At 41.9% G+C, this 20,172-nt stretch overlaps 1 protein-coding gene across 10 annotated transcripts in view; it reads right to left on the reverse strand.

Moving 5' to 3' along the window:
- The window catches only part of TRIM2 (tripartite motif containing 2), a 198,858-nt gene that overhangs the window by 111,631 nt on the left and 67,055 nt on the right, over window positions 1-20,172 (reverse strand). For 2 of the 10 annotated variants that reach the window (XM_049852750.1, XM_049852747.1), the window contains exon 1: window positions 3,810-4,596. The exons of 5 other annotated variants lie outside the window; for them this stretch is intronic. The gene's annotated coding sequence lies outside the window, so the exon portion shown is untranslated. Of the gene's footprint in view, window positions 1-3,557; window positions 4,597-20,172 lie in introns of those variants that run through there. 3 more of the 10 variants (XM_049852749.1, XM_049852748.1, XM_049852754.1) reach the window with 3 other exon arrangements.

A 20,172-nucleotide genomic window follows, 5' to 3' on the forward strand; every position in this document is an offset into this window, starting at 1 on the left:
ATGTGTTGTGTGTATATTACAAAAACCCTAAAGGGCACGGTTCTACTCTGACACATACGGGGTTGGCACGCCAAAGCAACTGGAGTTAGGCACGTCAGCAAGACTTTATACCTCTCTTGATATTTTGGTTTAAATCAAAGACTATATTTAAACTAAAAAAGACATCCCTCAAGCAGCAAGCATTCTGAAAGGAGGAAACATTTACAATGAGGAGATGGTGATTTGAAAGGCTAATCACCTCTCAGAACTCTTATTGCCTCTGGCATATTTTAACAAACTGCTCTGGTTCCAGAAGTCAGCATATTTTAGGTTGATTCATTTTATTGTAGTTTAGGCAGAAGCAAAACCTGTAGCCACAGAGTCTTTTGGAGCACTTCTCAACCGTCATAAGTCAATAAAGATGCTGACAGATCAGTGTTTTTGTTTGACTCAAGGACACATCCTAATCTTCCAAGCCAGCTCTTCTGCATAAACAAGTTTCATCTAGACATGTACAGTGTTATGAAAAGGAGAACGTATGGAAAGTTCTAGGGAGAGGATAGTCTATTCAAGGTTTGGGATGGAATTCAAAGGCAGGATGTGCAAAATTAATAGCTTTACATGGGAAGGAATAGGTTATTCGTAAGAAAATATTTGTCAACAAAAGCTCAGTGTCTGAGGTTGAATTTCCACTAAGCTCTCCAAAAATACATAAAGGCTGAGTGGCTAGTAAACAGTGGCTCATTGTCACTAGATTTATTCCCCTTAATTTCCCCTCTAGGAGCCCTGGGGACACCCTGGTGGCATACTGGTTAAGAGCTACAGCTGCTAACCAAAAGGTTTGGCAGTTCAAATCCACCAGGCGCTCCTTGGAAACTCTATGGGGCAGTTCTACTGTGCCCTATACAGTCACTATGAGTTGGAATTGACTTGACAGCTTTGGGTTTGGCAACGGCTTTAGGAGTCCTGGTGGTGCAGTGGTTAAGAGCTCGGCTGTTAAGCAAAAGGTCGGCAGTTCGAATCCAACAGGTGTTCCTTGAAAACCCAAGGGGCAGCTCTACTCTGTCCTATAGGATCGCAATGAGTTGGAATCAACTCCACGGCAACAGGTTTTAACTTCCCCTCTACCTACTTATTTGAAAGGTTGCACTCACCAGTTTTTTTTAACCTAAAGCCAAGTACTACCCATAATAAAAGAACTACCATTTTCTTCCTAACTAGCCGTCAGTCTTAAGGCCTAATACTGTACCAAACCTGAAACCAAACCCATTCCCATCAAGTCAATCCCTATTCATAGTGACCCTATAGGACAGAGTAGGACTGCCCCACAGAGCTTTCAAGAAGTGCCTGGTGGATTTGAACTGCCAAACCTTTTGGTTAGCAGCAGTAGCTCTTAACCACGATGCCACCAGGGCTCCTAGTACCATACATAAGAGTATAAGACAGGCTGTTGGTGATAGAGTATGGTAATACCTCAGCCTTTCCCTTAAGGCTTTTAAGATAACATTCTCAGGCCTTTCAAACAGCTATCCTGGAACATGTTTTCTCAGGAAAACCATCATTGTTCCTGTCTGCATCATTAGCAGCAGCATCAAAGCATCTTGCCAGCACCTACCAGCAGAAACTTTTAGTGCCTGTACAAATCAAGCTAAGATTCTTATCTTCTGGGAATTTATAATCCAAGATGGATTTAGTGTAAACCAAGCAGTTGTCATTTTTAGTGGGGCAGTGAGAAAAGGACAAAGCTCTCACAGTGTTCTCTCTCCAGAATTTCAGAATTACATTTTCAGATGGGGTTATCTCCATTGAACAGGCCAGCCAGATTCTCACCAAGCAGCACCCGGAGAAGTGGTGAGTTAGCGCTACTCAGAAAACAGCCAAATAAACAGATAACTCTTGAGCCACAAGGTAACTATCCAGCTCTTTCCAGTCAATGGGCAGAACTTCAAAGGACAGAATTCAACTGGAAAGCAGATCAAAGAAAGGTCGGGGCATAAGATGTTACTTCTCAGGGAGTCTCCCTATCCTATTTAGAGTCTTATGAGAAGTTCCTCTCATTTGTGCCTCAGTATGAGATAGAAATAAGGAGAGGACCAGGCAATCAGGGAGCCATGCAATTCAGCATTAATACGGTGATGCAAGGACCATAATCCAAGGTGTAGGTGTTATGATTACTTTTGAAAGATACAATGGAATTTCCAATGGAGGATTTAATAAACATAGAATTTTCCAGGAAAATACAGGCAGGAATTGGAAAAATTTTATCAGAGAATATTGATATGAGGCGCTGTCATCTAAACAAACCTTGACATTGAAAGGTAATGATATCCTAGGTCCTATGACACAAACAGAGCCACGGTATGTACCTAAATGGGATATAGAAAAGGGTAGATGGAAATGGGAGGCTACCAGGAAAAAGAATGTGCAAATAGAAGGGTGAGTGAGATCTGGGGTTAACCCTTCTGTACCCAGTCCAGAACTTATCTCACCTTGAAGACATTTCATTAGTGTAGGCGGCCCAGTCTGACTCAACCATATACATATTTACCTGAGGGAAGAGGGAAGCAAGACTTTTTTTTTTTTTATTGATCCTTAATTATTACATGTGCCTAAATTTGAAGGGAAAGGAAATGTAATGTCCGCCCTAAAGAATTCAATCAAATACTTTATGTCTTAGGGTTAAGGTTTGGTAGTCAAAGAGTTCTGAGTCATTCCTGCTCTTTTGTTTCTTTGAGCTGAAAGGCAGGTACTAGTTCTGCCAAAGATGAAATCAAGTGGAAATCTGAGACTAGAGGTCAAGCAGAGCTGGGAGGTAGTGAACCAGCCGGGTTCACCACCTCCTCCCACCCCCTGACTTAAAGGAACCCGGAAATGCAAATTTTCCTGCAACGAGTCCATAAATACCCATATAAAATTGGATCCCCTCTTTTGGACGAAAAATAAGCTAAAAAGTGGGTAGAGAAAAAAGGCATACCTGTGTATACTGCCACAAAAACGACCATCCCTCCTACTCCAGGGGTTAGCCTAGTCTCTGGACGTCTGGGGTTTTAAATGCTTTAAAATGAACTGTTTAAAAGGGGAAAAGGGGCTTGAATCTAAAGCTGCCTCTGTTCCACAAATTAAGGCTGGTGATTTACAAAGTCGGGGTATGAGTGGAGTGAGGAAGCAACCAGTCGCTCTGTAGGGGTGGATTACCTACCGATGGGAACAAATCTGGGGTTCACAGAGTGCTTTGGATGCGACAAACTTCTCCACCCGTCTTTTAGCTAGTTGCAAGCAGCATGCAGTTTTCAATACGGGACATGTATTTTCAGAATAACTATCAATTAAAAAGAGATGTGTAAGCCCCCAACAAATCAACTTCTGTCTCCTTTAATACGCCAGGAGTGTAGTGTCACTGGGCCAAAGAATGAGTGGGGGCTGATTGGAAGGAGATCTATTTGAGTAGTTTCAGGGGAAGGAAAAGATTGCAGAGTACCTTTTTTTCCTCAGTGCAAAGTGATTTTAAAAGCCCCACTTCCGAAGCTTTACCCAGATATTTCGGAAATGGCAGGGGGTCGGCCGGCGCCTCCCCATACCTCTCTGCCCCGCAGCAACGCAATGTCAAGGCTCAGCACTTCCGCAGCGCCCGAAGGCAACGCTCTGCAGCCGGCCGACTCACACCAGCGCCGGCTCCACGCTGGCTTCCGACCACCGCAGTGAGGCTCCGTACCTGGATCCTGTCCGGCTTCCTACCCCCTCATCCATCCGAGCCCTGACCAGAGGAGGAGATCCCAGGCGGACAGGGTCGCGCACGCGCAGCCCACGCCACAGCCCGCGCGGGGCCTTACCGCGACTTGCTCGGCGGAGGAGACGCGCACTCACTCGCCAGGGCTGTCGCCGTCCGCTCGGGCCGCGCCGCGCTCGGCCGCCACGCAGGGCCGCGTTTTGCTCAGCCCCGAGCTCAGGCGGCGGGCAGGCGACGGGGCTTTGGCGCCGGCCGCTCTCCGCCTTTCCTTCCCTCCGCCGCAGCCGCCGTCCTGCGGCCCGGTGTTATCTGAAACTGCTTTATCGCCTGGCGTCTTCTAAGCGATAGGCTGATGTTTCAGGGCGGCAGTTACCTTAAGTAGTAGAAACAGACACGGGGAGGGAAATCTGCCTCCTGGTTGGGTTCTGAAGGGCCTTAACTCGGCGTCCTTGGTTCCCAATGGCTCTCTGGTTGGTCATTTCCATTCTGTGCTCGGCCCCGGAGTAGAGAGGCATCTGTTTTCCATAAACCGCGAGGCGGATGCAAATCCTGGATTATGTGTGGCCCAGCTCTCGCAGCGTTCCCAGACCCGGCGCGACAGCTAATCCTCGCACAAAGAGCATGGAAACAAACAGGAGAGTTTGTGCCCAATTCCGGAAAGATTTCCCCAGTGCGAAGACTAAAGTCTTGCGGCCAGCCTCCCAGGACGGGCCAATCGCAGCACTAGGGGTCAGACCAAGCAGGCTGGCTCGGTTTTCAAGTCTATTCCAGAAAACACGTCCTCCCTCAGCCCTGTAAACACAAACGCAAACACTGTCGCTTCAGGGGAAATGGCTTTAGTTTAATCGGGCTGAGAGAGCTGAAGAGGGCCAGCCTCCATTATGGGACACTTAGTCACTAAGACAGCAATCACAGTTCCCTGAATATGAGAGAAGAAAAACATCTCTGTCTTTAGGTAAATTTCTGACACAACCAGTGCTGAAAATGATGAGACATTATTCTCTCTGGGTCTTACGTTTTACTCTGTAGGATGTAGGGAGTCTCCCTCCTTACTCTCTTCCTGCTTTCCTTCCTTCCAGAAACATTTATTGAGTGCCTCCTATGTGCCAGGCTGAGAACATAAAGTCGGAAAAAGCATGAAGTCCCTGTTCTCAGGTGCCTTTCAGTCTAGTGGGGGGAGAAGACAAGAAAACCAATACCACTAGTACATTGTAAAATTGCTATGATAGAAGCACGTATGCCCAAAGGGTTATAGGAATGGAGAAATCCTTGCTGTCCAGCAGATTCCAACTCATAAAGACCCCATAGGACAGAGTAGAACTGCTCCATAGGGTTTCCAAGGAGTAGCTGGTAGATTCAAACTGCTGACCTTTTGGTTAGCAGCCATAGGTCTTAACCACTGTGCCCCCAGAGCTCCAGGAACATAGAAGTGGATTTCAAATCATGCTGGAAAATCAAGGAAGGGTTCCCAGAGGAGAGTGCATTAGAGTTTTGAAGACTGAGCAGGCATGAGGCAGAATAAAGAGAATGGAAAGGGGAAGATCCAAAGTTCTGCATGGTTTCAGAAGGCAGGGTAGAGGAACAAAGGTAAGAGGTAGTTATCAAGGGCAGCAAACTATCAGAACACAAGGGTCTTTTCTGCTAAGCTAAGAGATCTGATCTTTGTCTAAAAGCTATGGGACCCGCTCAAGAATTTTAGGTGGAGAAATTACCTGATTAGATTTGTGTTTCAGAAAGATAACTGTGGAAGCATGCAGGAAAAAGCCAGTCTAGGAAGGGAGTGGAGGTGGGGTAGGCATGGAAGACTCCAAATGTATGACAGAGGTAGGACCTTTAGAATATGATGCCTAGTAAAAGGAAGGGGAGCAAGGGGAGGATATCACCCACGTTGCTGAAAAGAGAAACAGAGCGGATGGAGGGAACCATTCACCAAGAGAGAAAAATGGAGAAAGCGCAAGTGTGACGGGGGAAATGAGTTGAGTTTAGACAAGTTGAGTCTGTGGTGCCTATGGGATATCCAAGGAGTCCCTGGGTGGTGCAAATGGCTGAAGTGTTCTACTAATACTAGTAATATCCTTCTCCAGGGGCTGGTCCCTCCGGATAACACATCCAAAGGACATGAGGAAGTCTCACCATTCTCACGTCTAAGATGCACTCTGGCTGTATGTCTTCCAAGACAAACTTGTTCGTTCTTCTGGCAGTCCATGATATATTCAGTGTTCTTCGCCATCTCCATAATCCAAAGGCATCAATTTTTCTTCAGTCTTGCTTATTCATTGTTCAGCTTTTGCGTGCATATGAGGCAATTGGAAATATGGCTTGGATCAGGCACACCTTAGCCCTCAAAGTAACATCTTTGCTTTTCAACACTTTAAAGAGGTCTTTTGCAGCAGATCTGCCCAATGCAGATCATTCAATTTCTTGACTGCTGCTTCCAAGGGTGTTGATTGTAGATCCAAGTAAAATAAAATCCTTGAGAATCTTCAGTCTTCTCTCCATTTATCATGATGTTACTTGTTGGTCCAGTTGTGAGAACGTTTGTTTTCTTTATGTTGAGATGTAATCCATACTGAAGGCTGTAATCTTCGATCTTCGTCAGTAAGTGCTTCAAGTCCTCTTTGTTTTCAATGAAAAAATGTATATCTCGGCTTGTTAATGAGTCTTCCTCCAATCCTAATGCTGTGTTCTTCTTCATGTAGTCCAGCTTCTCAGATTATTTGCTCAGCATACAGGTTGAATAAGTATGGTGAAAGGATACAACCCTGATGCATACCTTTCCTGATTTTAAACCACACAGTATTCCCTTGTTCTGTTCGAACGATTGCCTCTTGACCTATGTACAGGTTCTGTATGAGCACAAATAAGTGTTCCAGAATTCCCACTCTTTGCAATGTTATCCATAATTTGTTTTGGTTCACACATTCAACTGTGTGCAATAAAACACAGGTAAACATCTTTCTGGTATTCTCTGCTTTCAGCCAGGTTCCATCTGAAATCAGCAAAGGTCTCTCCCATTCCATGTCCTCTTCTGAATCCCGCTTGAATTTCTCAGAGCTCCCTTTCGACGTACTGCTGCAACAGTTTTTGAATGATCTTCAGCAAAATTTTACTTGTGTATGATATTAATGATATTTTTAGATAATTTCTGCATTCTGTTGGATCACGTTTCCAAAAATATTTCCACAACTATGGATCTCTTCCAGTTGGTTGGCCAGGTAGCTGTTTTCCAAATTTCTTGGCATAGATGAGTGAGCACCTCTAGTGCTGCATCTGTTTGTGGAAACATCTCAATTGGTGCAACTGGGATTCCTTCAGTTCCTGAAGACTTGTTTTTTGCCACTGCCTTCAGTGCAGCCTGGACTTCTTCCTTCAGTACCACTGGTTCTTCATCATATCCTACCTCCTGAAACGGTTGAACATCGACCAGTTCTTTTTGGTACAGTAACTCTGTGTATTCCTTCTATCTTCTTTTGATGCTTCCATCATTTAATATTTTCCCCGTAGAATCCTTCAATATTGCAACTTGAGGCTTGAATTTTTTCTTCAGTTCTTTCAGCTTGAGAAATGCTGAGCATGTTCTTCCCTTTTGGTTTTCCATCTCAAGGTCATTGCACATGTCATTTTTAGACTTAATCTTGTCTTCTCGAGCCACCCTTTGAAATCTTCTGTTCGGCTCTTTTATTTTATCATTTGTTCCATTTGATTTAGCTACTCAACATTCAAGAGCAAGTTTCAGAGTCTCTTCTGACATCCCTTTTGGTCTTTTCTTTCTTATCTGTCTTTTTAATGGCCTTTTGCTTTCTTCATATATGATGTCTTTGATGTCATCCCATAATTCGTCTGGTCTTCAGTCGTTAGCGTTCAGTGCATCAGATCTGTTCTTGAGATGGTCTCCAAATTCAGGTGGGATATACTCAAGCTCATACGTTGGCTTTCGTGGACTTGTTTTAATTTTCTTCAGCTTTAACTTGAACTTGCCTATGAGCAAGTCAGCCCGTGGCCTTGTTCTGACTGATAATATTGACATTTCCATCATCTCTTTCCACAGATGTCGTTCGTTGATTTGACTCCTGTGTTTTCTATCCAGTGAGGTCCACATGTATAGTCACCATTTTTGTCGTTGAAAAAAGGTATTTGGCATGAAGAGGTCCTTGGTCTTGCAAAATTCTATCATGCAATCTCTGGCGTCCTTTGAATCACCAAGGTCATATTTTCCAACTACCAATCCTTCTTTTTTGTTTCCAACTTTCGCATTCTAATCACCAGTAATTTTCAATGCATCTTAATTGCATGTTTGATCAATTTCAGACTACAGAAGTTGGTAAAAATCTTCAATTTCCTTACCTTTGGGGTTATCCTTGTAGGCATATGCGTGTTATCCCATCACTGACAGCACTGTACTTCAGGAGAGATCTTGAAATGTTCTTTTCCATGAAGAAGACATCATTCCTCTTCAAATTATCATTCCTGGCATAGCAGACCATATGATTGTCTAATTCAAAATGGCCAATACCTTTCTATTTCAGCTCACTAATGCCTAGGAGAAAACCCCGGTAGTGTAGTAGTTAAGAGTTCAGCTGCTAACCAACAGGTCAGCAGTTCAAATCCACCAGGTGCTTCTTGGGAACCCTATGGGGCAGTCCTACTCCGTCCTATAGGGTCACTATGAACAGGAATCAACTTGACGGCAATAAGTCCAAGTCCGAATGCCTAGGATATCAATCTTCAAGCATTTCATTTTGATGACTTCCAATTTTCCTAGATTCATACTTCATACATTCCGCGTTCCAATTATTTCTCTTTTTTTGTAGGGAGATTGGAACTTTTTTTTTTTGTTTTATCGTGCTTTATGTGAAAGTTTACAAATCAACTCAGTCTCTCACACAAAAACTTGTATACACCTTGCCACATACTCCCAATCGCTCTCCCCCTAATGAGACAGCCCATTCCCTCCCTCCACTCTCACTTTTCGTGTCCCTTTCACCGGCTTCTAACCCCCTCTACCCTCACATCTCCCCTCAAGGGAGGAGATGCCAACATAGTCTCAAGTGTCCACCTGATCTAAGAAGCTCACTCCTCACCAGCATCCCTCTCCATCCCATTGTCCAGTCCAATCCCTGTCTGAAGAGTTCGCTTTTGGAATGATTTCTGTCCCGGGCTAACAGAAGGTCTGGGGGCCAAGACCACCAGAGTCCTTCTAGTCTCAGTCAGACCATTAAGTCTGGTCTTTTTATGAGAATTTGGGGTCTGCATTCCACTGCTCTCCTGCTCCCTCAGGGGTTCTCTGTTGTGTTCCCTGTCAGGGCAGTCATCAGTTGTAGCTGGGCACCATCTAGCTCTTCTGGTCTCAGGCTGAGGGAGTCTCTGGTTTATGTGGCCCTTTCTGTCTCTTGGGCTCATAATTATCTTGTGTCCTTGGTGTTCTTCATTCTCCTTTGATCCAGGTGGGTTGAAACCAATTGCAGCTTCTTAGATGGCCACTTGCTAGCATTTAAGACCCCTGACGTCGCTCTCCAAGGTGGGATGCAGAATATTTTCTTAATAGATTTTATTATGCCAATTGACTTAGATGCCCCTGAAACCATGGTCCCCAAACCCCCACCCCTGCTATGCTGGCCTTCGAAGCATTCAGTTTATTCAGAAAACTTCATTGCTTTTGGTTTAGTCCAGTTGTGCTGACCTTGCCTGTATTGTGTGTGGTCTTTCCCGTCACCTAAAATAGTTCTTTCTACTGTCTAATTAGTGAGTACCCCTCTCCCACCCTCACTCCTTCCCTCCTTCCTCTCTCTCGTAACCATCAAAGAATATTTTCTTCTCTCTTTAAACTATTTCTTGAGTTCTTACAATAGTGGTTTTATACAGTATTTGTCCTTTTGCAACTGACTAATTTCACTCAGCATAATGCCTTCCAGATTCCTCCATGTTATGAAATGTTTCACAGATTCATCACTGTACTTTAGCGTACTATTCCATTGTGTGAATATACCATAATTTGTTTACCCATTCATCTGTGATGTGCACCTTGGTTGCTTCCATCTTTTTGCTATTGTAAACAGTGCTGTAATGAACACGGGTGTGCGTATATCTGTTTGGGTAAAGGCTCTTATTTCTCTAGGATATATTCCAAAGAGTTGGATTGCTGGATCGTATGGTAGTTCTATTTCTAGCTTTTTAAGGAAGCACCAAATTGATTTCCAAAGTGGTTGCACCATTTTACATTCCCACCAGCAGTGTATAAGTGTTCCAATCTCTCCACAGCCTCTCCAACATTTATTGTTTTCTGTTTTTTGGATTAATGCCAGCCTTGTTGGAGTGAGATGAAATCTCCTTGTAGTTTTGATTTGCATTTCTCTAATGGCTAATGATCGAGAGCATTTCCTCATGTATCTGTTAGCTACCTGAATGTCTTCTTTAGTGAAATGTCTGTTCATATCTTTTTCCCATTTTTTAGTTGGGTTATTTGTCTTTTTGCAGTTAAGTTTTTGCAGTGTCATGTATATTTTAGAGATCAGGCACTGATCGGAAATGTCATAGCTAAAAACTTTTCCCTAGTCTGTAGGTAATCTTTTTACTCTTTTAGTGAAGTCTTTGGATGACCATAGGTGTTTGATTTTTAGGAGCTCCCAGTTATCTACTTTTTCTTCTGTATTGTTGGTAATGTTTTTTATACTGTTTATGCCATGTATTAGGGCTCCTAGCATTGTTCCTATTTTTTCTTCCATGATCTTTATTGTTTTAGATTTTATATTTAGGTCTTTGATCCATTTTGAGCTCGTTCTTATGCATGGAGTGAGGTATGGGTCTTGTTCCATTTTTTTGCAGATGGATATCCAGTTATGCCAGCACCATTTGTTAAAAAGACTGTCTTTTCCCCATTTAACAGTTTTGGGGCCTTTGTCAAATATCAACTGCTCATATGTGGATGGATTTACGTCTGGATTCTCAACTCTGTTCCATTGGTCTATGTATCTGTTGTTGTACCAGTACCAGGCTGTTTTGACTACTGTGGCAGTATAAAAAAATAGTAGGTTCTAAAATCAGGTAGAGTAAGGCCTCCCACTTCGTTCTTTGTTTTCGGTAGTGTTTTGCTTATCTGGGGCCTCTTTCCCTTCCATATGAAGTTGGTGATTTGTTTCTCCATCTCATTAAAGAACGTCGTTGGAATTTGGATCAGAATTGCATTAAATGTATAGATGGCTTTCGGGAGAATAGATATTTTTATAATGTTAAGTCTTCCTATCCATGAGCAAGGTATATTTTTCCACTTATGTAGGTCTCTTTTGGTTTCTCGCAGAAGTGTATTGTGCTTTTCTTTGTCTTTTACATCTCTGGTAAGATTTATTCCTAAGTATTTTATCTCCTTGGGGGCTACTGTAAACGGTATTGATTTGGTGACCTAATTATTTCTTAATGGATGCTTACAGCCGTTTCTTCTCATTTTGAGTTGTGCCACATCAGCAAATGAAGGTCCCAAAAGCTTGACTCCATCCATGTCATTAAGCTCAACTCTACTTTGAGGAGGCAGCTCTTCCCCAGTCATCTTTTGAGTGCCTTCCAACCTGAGGGGCTCATCTTCCAGCGCTATATCAGATAATGTTCCGCTGGTATTCATAAGGTTTTCACTGGCCAATTTTTTCAGAGTTAGATCACCAGGTTCTTCTTCCTAGTCTGTCTTAGTCTAGAAGATCTGCTGAAATCTGTCTACCGTGGGTAACCCTGTTGGTATTTGAAATACTGGTGGCATAGCTTCCAGCATCACAGCAGCATGCAACCCACCACAGTATGACAAACTGACAGACATGTGGTGGCAGATAAATATAGTGCCGGCATATAAGATGCTTAATAAATATTTGAAATATGAATAAATTAAAAATGGCGATCATTTATTGTCTCTATTTTTCTTCATTCACACTTTTACTATGTACATAATTTTAAAACCTACTTTTTTTTTTTTTTACAACCTATCATATACAGTGAAGTCTGTGAAAGCCACAACTCAACGGGACTGCCTTTTTCTGAGTTTCGTCAGTTTTCCACCTTTGAGAGGCTGTAATGTTACTACTTTTCTATCACTCATTTTAGTGGAAAATATTTGAGTTTTCCTTCTCTGACAGGTTTCTGCCTTATACAAGTTCCAGCTTTTGCAGGTTTTACTGTAATATGTACTTTTATGTCAGCAAAATTATTTGAAAACAGTTTTAGACAACTGAAGAATATTCCACTAATTGATATATCATCATTTATGCAACTAATTTCCATAAGGTTACATTTAGGTTGTTTCTAAATTTTCAATATTATAAACAAAGCTTCAGTGAACTTCCTAAACACTAATCTTCATCCACATTTCTATATTCTCAAGATAGATTCCGGTATGTAAAATTACCAAATCAAGGTGTATTAACATTTCTAGGGTTCTCAAGAAAACAAAACATCAGATAATTGCTGTCTAGAAAGGTTGTGCCAGTTTCCATTCCTATTTGCAATACATGAGGTTGAGATACACACGTTCACTCACAGTATTATTTTAAAATATTTGCTAATTTGATAGAAAGAAAATAGTATATCATTGTTTCTGAAATTTGTATTGATTTGGTTACTCACGATGTGGAACAGTTCCTTGGGTGGAGCAAATGGTTTGCACTCAACACTGACCTAAACATTAGCTTTTTGAACCCACCCAGCAGTGCCACGGAAGAAAGGCCTGGTGATCTGCTTCCATAAAGATTATAGCCAAGAAAACCCATGGAGCAGTTCTACTCTATAGTACATGGAGTTACCATTATTAGTAGGAATTGACTCAATGGCAACAGGTTTGGTTTTTGGTTTTTAATGATGTGGACATATTTAATATGATCATTAACCATCAGTATTTCCTTTAAATGAAATTACTTTTGCCCATTTGTCTTTTGGAAACCTGAAGAGAATTTCTTCTGTGGTTATTACTGTATGAGCATCCTGCCATGATGAGTGTGATCCTGTTTTCTTAAAGATACATTCGTATTCTCTATGTCTCTATCGCAGACACACACACACACACAGAGAACATGGCCATATACATTCTACCTCATCTGGTGCTCAATTATAGAAGCTGTGATGGATTCTAACACTGGAGGAAAAACTGGTGGTATTGGAATTGTCGAAAGACAGTATGTCTGAATTGTCAAGGGTCATTTAGTCATCGTGATTTCTTTTTTTTTATCATAGTACTTTACATGAAGGTTTACAGAGCAAACTAGTTTCTCATCAAACAATTAATACACATATTGTTTTGTGAGATTGGTTGCCAACCCCACCACATGTCAACACTCTCCCCTTCTCAGCCTTTGGTTCCCCGTTACCAGCTTTATTGTCCCCACCCCGCCTTCTTGTCCTTGCCCCTGGGCTGGTGTGTCCATTTAGTCTCATTTTGTTTTATGGGACTATCTAATCTTTGGCTGAAGGATGAACCTCAGGAGTGAGTCAGTACCGAATTAAAAGGGTGTCCGGAGGCCATACTCAGAGTTTCTCCAGTCTGTGTCAGACCAACAAGTCTGGTCTTTTTTTTGTGAGTTAGAATTTTGTTCTATATTTTTCTCCAGCTTTGTCCAGGACCCTCTATTGTGATCCCTGTCAGAGCAATTGGTGGTGGTAGCTGGGCACCATCTAGTTGTGCTGGACCCTGGTGGAGGCTGTAGTAGTTGTGGTTCATTAGTGTGACTCTCTTTTTAAGTGATGGTTTGAGAACCTAACCTCTTCCTATGCCATAAGATTCAACTCCAGGGTTGTCCCCCTGAAGAACTGCCTGACGAACTGCCTTTCTTGCCTTGGTGGTGTCTGTTCCTCCTGAGGCTGGTGTGGCCTTCTCTTCATCTTTCCCAACCCAAATCCTGCACATCCCTGATAGTGAAGCTCAAATGATAGCCCTTGGACCAGGGCAACCTCTTCTTCTGACTCTCATAGCTCGTTGTATCTCACTTAGGGCACTTCGTCCTCCCTGGTATTTGGGTTATTTGTGCATGCAACTTACCTCCTTCGGTACATCTCTCAAGAGATAAAAGGAAAGGGAAGTAAGCAGAGTGGGAGACCTCATACCACCAAGAAAGCAGCACTGGGAACAGCACGTCCTTTGGACCCGGGGTCCCTGGGCCTGTGAATCTCCTTGACCATGGGAAGATTGAGGACAATGACCTTCCTCCAGAGCTGACAGAGAGAGAAAGCCTTCCCCTGGAGCTGATGCCCTGAATTTAGACTTTTAGCCCACTTTAGTGTGAGGAAATAAACTTCTCTTTGTTAAAGCCATCCACTTGGGGCATTTCTGTTATGGCAGCACTAGATGACTAAGACACCCCCTGTTGTGTTATCATGAAAGGCACAAGATGCCCCTCTTATTCCATAGCCATTGAAGTTCTCTGTGGTGGAGGAACGAAAACCGGTAAACAGTACAACCGTGGTCCAAGGACTAAGAAATTGAAGGGCGATAAATAATTAACTTTAGTTTGAATATAAAGTCTGTAAAGGAAAATAAATAACTAAAATAATACTTCAAAACAATTGAGAAGGTGACAAGGAAATTGCTACTGTCTTCCATTAGTGCAGGAGCATACTTCCTGGTAATGTTTTCTTGAAATGGTGACACACTGATCTCCCCAGGCTGGTCCATTAGCCACGGAAAGATGTTCCAGAGCCTTTAGGGGCACTTACTCCTAGAAGCATCAGGCCATATCACAGACTGACACACTCCTTTAAAACCAAATATTTAGAAAGAACATATTAAAAAGCCAGACAGAGGAGAAGAGCTCTCTCCAGGGTCATGATCTGTGCTTCGATTTAATGTCTGTTCAATTCTTTCATTAAAGATGAAAAGAAAAAAGCAACGTTAGAAGTGTTTCTTTTGAAATCTCCTTTTATCCAGCATGTGGAGAAAATATGATGACAACTTCATCATTTTTTTACCCTTTAGGCGAGATTTCCATGTGGCTGTCCCTAACTTCCGAAAGAGTATATTCAACATGCAGTTTTTAAAAAAACAAACTTTTAATGAGCATAACTTTTATAAGTACACTTAAAGTAAATACAACTTACTAACAAAAAAGCACACAATTCCTCAGGGAACAGCTCAAAGAATTATCACAAAGGGACCACAACAGGGTAAACACCATCCAGATCAAGAGACAGAGCGATACCAGAGCCCCAGACACCCTCTCCCAAACGTAGTTTTGAGCTATACGTATTTCTTCATAGAACTAATACTACTAATGGTAGTAAGTGCCCAGATCAACCATCAATATCTCCATGGGAAATGTATTTTCCATTCCAAATGGTCACCCCTGAAGCTCAGGGGCTCCCACTGTAGGGACTCTGGGTGGGTGGAGCAGGCATGGAGGGCAGGAGGAGCTATGTCAGGATCTCAGTGATCAGTTCTCCAGTCTACACTGCCTCAGGATCTAAAAAAGAGAAGATGGCCCTTTAACCTAACACGTGCCAAGTGTTATGATCTAGGAAAAAGACACTACAGAGGTTCTAGAGGCAGCCTGGCAGTCCATGCTTATGTTAGGGTAATTTGCAAATTGCATATGCCTATTAAAGAGAATTTAAGAGATGTACATTTAGGTGGCGCTCTGATGGTGAGTGATTACAGTGCTCGGCTGCTAACCACCAGCTGCTCCATGGGAGAAAGATGTGGCAGCCTGTTTCCTTAAAGATTTACAGCCTTGGAAATCCTATGGGGCAGTTCTACTCTCTCCTATAGGGTCACTATGAGTTGGCATCAACTTGAAGGCTGTGGATTTTTGGTATATTTAGGTATTCTACCACCCCTCTGTCAGTTTGTCTTACTGCTATGGCTTGCATGTTGCTGTGATGCTGAAAGATATGCCACAGGTATTTCAAATACTAGCTGGGTCACCCACAGTAAACAGGTTTCTGTGGAGTTTCCACCTTAAGGCAGACATGGAAGAAAGGGCTGGTGACCTATTTCTAAAAATTAGCCAGTGAAAACCCTACGTATCCCAACAGAATATCGTCAGATACAGTGCTTGAAGGTGAGCCACCTAAGTTGGAAGTGCTCAGAACACATAGTGGCAATCACTATGGAAGATGCTTCCTTAAAAAGCCAGAAATAGAAATACCATATGATCCAGCAATCCTACTCCTAGGTATAAAAAAAAAAAAAAAAAAGTTTTATATACCCCTAAAGAAATAAGAACTGTGACACGAATAGACACGTGCACACCCATGTCCATTGTATCATTATTCAGAATAACAAAAAGATGGAAACAACCTAAGTGCCCATCAATGGATGCCTAGACAAACTGTGGTACATACACACAATGGAACACTATGCAACGATAAAGAATAACAACAAATCCAAGAAACATCTCACAACATGCATTTGGAAGACATTATGCTGAGTGAAATAAATCAGCCACAAAAGGAGAAATATTATATGAGACCACTATTATAAGAACTCAAGGTTTATGCACAGGAAAAAAAAATTCTTTAATGATTATAAGGGATAGGAGGGGGAGTGTCTTGGTCATCTAGTGCAGCTATAACACAAATACCACAAGCGGATGGCTTTAACAAAGAGAAATTTATTCTCTCACAGTCTCATAGGCTACAAGTCCAAATTCAGGGTATCAGCTCTAGAGGGAGGCTTTCTCTGCCGGCTCTGGAGGAAGGTTCTTGTCATCAGTCTTCCCCTGGACTAGGAGCATCACTATGTAGGGACCCCAGGTCCAAAGGACGTGCTCTGCTCCTGGCACTACTTTCTTGGTCGTGTGAGATCCCCATGTCTCTCTGCTCAATTCTCCCTTTTACATCTCAAAAGAGATTGGCTTAAGACACTACCTAATCTTGTAGATTTCACCAATATAACTGCCACTAATCCATCTCATTACATCATAGTGATAGGATTTACAACACATAGGGTAATCACATCAGATGACAAAATGGTAGACAATCATACAATACTAGGAATCATGACCTAGCCAAATTGACAGATATTTTTTGGGGACACAATTCAATCCGTGACAGAGAGGGAGAGAAAATTACTAACTAGATAGAAGATATGTGTTAATATCGATGAAGGGAAAGGTAATACACACTATGGGGGAAGGCAGCACAACATGACCAAGGCAATGGAAGACACTTAGAGGAATGCAAGAATAAAGGGCAACTATGGTAATTACTATAACATAAACAATTCTGCAACAATAGTATTAACAATCAATAATTTACTAATGGATACATAAGTAGATAAGTATGCTAAAGAGGTATGGGAGAGTGTAAGGTTTGGTTATGGATATTTCTACATACATCATTTTTTTTCATAAACAATTCTGCAACAATAGTATTAACAATCAATAATTTACTAATGGATACATAAGTAGATAAGTATGCTAAAGAGGTATGGGAGAGTGTACGGTTTGGTTATGGATATTTCTACATACATCATTTTAGGTGCTGCATGCATATTAATATAGACAACAGAGCATACAAGGGGCATAGTCATGGAAACTTCTTTGATATAACCACACACCTCATGGGGTGAAGTTCCTAGGCTCAAAGGTGAAGGACCACACTCCGGGGATATCTACGTCAATTGGTACAACATAGTTCATAAAGATAAAATTCTGCGTCCTACTTTGGTGAGTAGTGTCTGGGGTCTTAAAAGCTTGTAAGCAGCCAACTAAGATACAACCATTGGTCTCTTCCTGTATGGAGCAAAGGATAGTAAAGAAAACCAAAGACTCAAGGGAGCAGTTAGTCCAAAGGGCTATGGATCACATGAACCACAGTCTACACAACCCCAACACCAGAAGAACTAGACGGTACCCAGCTACCACTATTGACTGCTCTGACTAAGATCATAACAGAGTGTCCCAGAGATAGTGAGAGAAAAATGTAGAACAAAAATCAAATTCAAAAAGAAGATCTGACTTACTGACAGAGATGGAGGAACCTCTGAGAATATGGCGCTAATACACCCTTCTGATCTGTAACTGAAGCCATTCCTGGAGACCACCTTTCGGCCAAACAATAGACAGGCCCATAAAATAATCAATTACTCCCAAGAGAAAAGTATTCCTTAGAACAATCAACATTTGCCCAAAAGCAAAGATGAGAAGGCAGGAAGGGGTAGAAAATTCGGATGAATGGAAGCAGGGAATCCACGGCAGAAATGTGGAGAAATGCAAACAATGTCATAGACACACTTTAAGTACAAACTAATGGGAAACTAATTTGCTCTGTAAACTTTCACCTAAAGCACAATAAAAAATAAAATAAGTAAATAAAACACAGTGGCCACAACAACCGTCTGGACCGGAAGCACAATCACAAAGTGGCACAGGACCTGGTGACTTTTCATTCTGTTGTACTTGGAGTTACCATGCGTCTGAGCCAACTCAAGGGCAACTAACAACTTATTCGTGTGGGTAAAGAATGTTAAATGAGGGTAGTATATAATTGTTACTTTCGTTGTAATAATTGATCTTTGTAATTTTCTCTTCAGCACCTCATTTTAATTAAAGTCAAGCGTTTTCATTTTAATAGCTTAATACTGAAAAGGGAACTTATTATAAATATTCAGTGGTGTTTTCTAGTGTTTACTTAACTCCCCTAAAATAAAAATCACCTAGAATGCTTGTCAAAACACAGATTAAAGGGCTCCAACCCACATCTACTGAAGCAGAATTTCCCCAGGGGAGGCCGGGTTACTTATGCGTGTTTAACAACAGAATGGGAATCAACTTGACAACAGTGGGTTTGGTTTTTTAGGCTTAACAACAGTTCAAGTGTTTCTTATTTTCAGGAAATTGTGGGAAATACTGGCTTGGTCTAAGGAAGATGAAAAAGCTACGTAGTCAGTTAATAGTGCTCTGTAAGTCTTTGTCGTTGTTAACAACATTGAGAGCCTGCTTTGGACAAAAGTTTCCTGAGATTGAACAGTTCTGGTTCCATAATTGTCTTGATTATTTCTTTTGTTCCAATATCAAGAGTTATAAACAGCAACTTTATAGATACTTGATGTAGTCTTGAGTACACTAGGTAGTTCCTCTTGAATAAAACTGATTCTTAAAAATGGACAGAAGAGAGTTTGACCATCTTAATCTCTTTAATCCAAGCCCCTCTCACCTTTATGCAGGTTCTTTGAGAATATGTGGCCAGGTTTTATGGACACATTGCCAAGAGGTTAAGAAACACCTCCATTTACTGTGGGTTTATCTAAAATTTAGATTCCTTAATCAGTTGCACAGTGCTCATGAGAATACAAATTTATGTAACCATCTCGTGTCACTGGAAAGCAGTTTGGTGATATCAAGACCCTTAAAAATGTTTACATCTTAAGATCTAGTAAATCTACATCTTTCGTGAGGCAGCAACAGAGGTGTGGTCAGGGATATATACCCAGGCAGCTCATAAGAACTCCAGCTCTGGGTCTGAAGGCCAGCTCTGCCACCTCCTTATAGTGTAGTCTTGCATAAAATATTTAACTAACTGCTCTGTGCCTCAGTTTACTCATTTGTTGAGTGGTAAGAAAAGCAGGGCTGTTACAAAGATTATATTAGTTAGGACACATAAAAAACTCAAAACAGTGCCTGTCACAGAGTTAGCAATACAACAAATGGTAATCAGCATTACTATTATTCCAAACACATTCATCACTGCTGTATTTATAATAAGAAAAAATTTGAAAGCACCTGAATGATCAAAAATAAGGGAATGAACACACAGCCTCTTGTATACAAAAGTATATAATTTACCCCTGGAAGAATGGCAGAGTGGTTAAAAGCAGGCTCTGGGTCCTGAAACTGGTTTACCCCTGCCTAGCTGTGTGACCTTGGACAATTTTCTTAACTCTCTGAGCTTTGGTGTTCTCATCCGAAAATGGAGAATAATAATAATAATAATCATAATTAACTGGCTCACGGAGAGGACGCAGTCCTTCAGATGGCCCAAATGGCTATAATTACTCCCTGTTCCTTCCCCCTGGCTAGTATCTTTGGGCTTTGGAACAAGCCATCACGACTCCCCCTCTGAAGCCTAATGGTTTGTCTAAATAAGCAGCAGGGTGAAGCGATATAATTCTGGGTTAACAATTCCGGGCTGGCGTCCCCATGTCTGACTACCCCCCTCTTTGGGTAATCAGGCCGGAAAAGTTGCATTGCACTCTGTGCAGTAAAATATACAACCCACGGAATATAAAACCAGATGGGGGAAGCTCTGCAGGGTCCTTAGTCCACGTTGCAAAGAGAGGAGGTACCTGCGGAAGTTTCCCACTCCGCCCACATTGCTTTGAGCAAGGAGGATGGAACTTTTCCTGTTGTGCACTGTTGTCCGTAATTAAAACGGCTTTGCTATTGCCAACACTGTGTATGTGTTTCGTGGGTACGACTTAATCAGGATAAATGGATATAATGCTCATGGAGTGGTTGATACCATTGGGTCGAATTCTCACCCCGGTACTCTGGTGGGTACTTGGG

This window comes from Elephas maximus, chromosome 13 (assembly GCF_024166365.1).
Source record: "Elephas maximus indicus isolate mEleMax1 chromosome 13, mEleMax1 primary haplotype, whole genome shotgun sequence".
NCBI classification, from domain to species: domain Eukaryota; kingdom Metazoa; phylum Chordata; class Mammalia; order Proboscidea; family Elephantidae; genus Elephas; species Elephas maximus.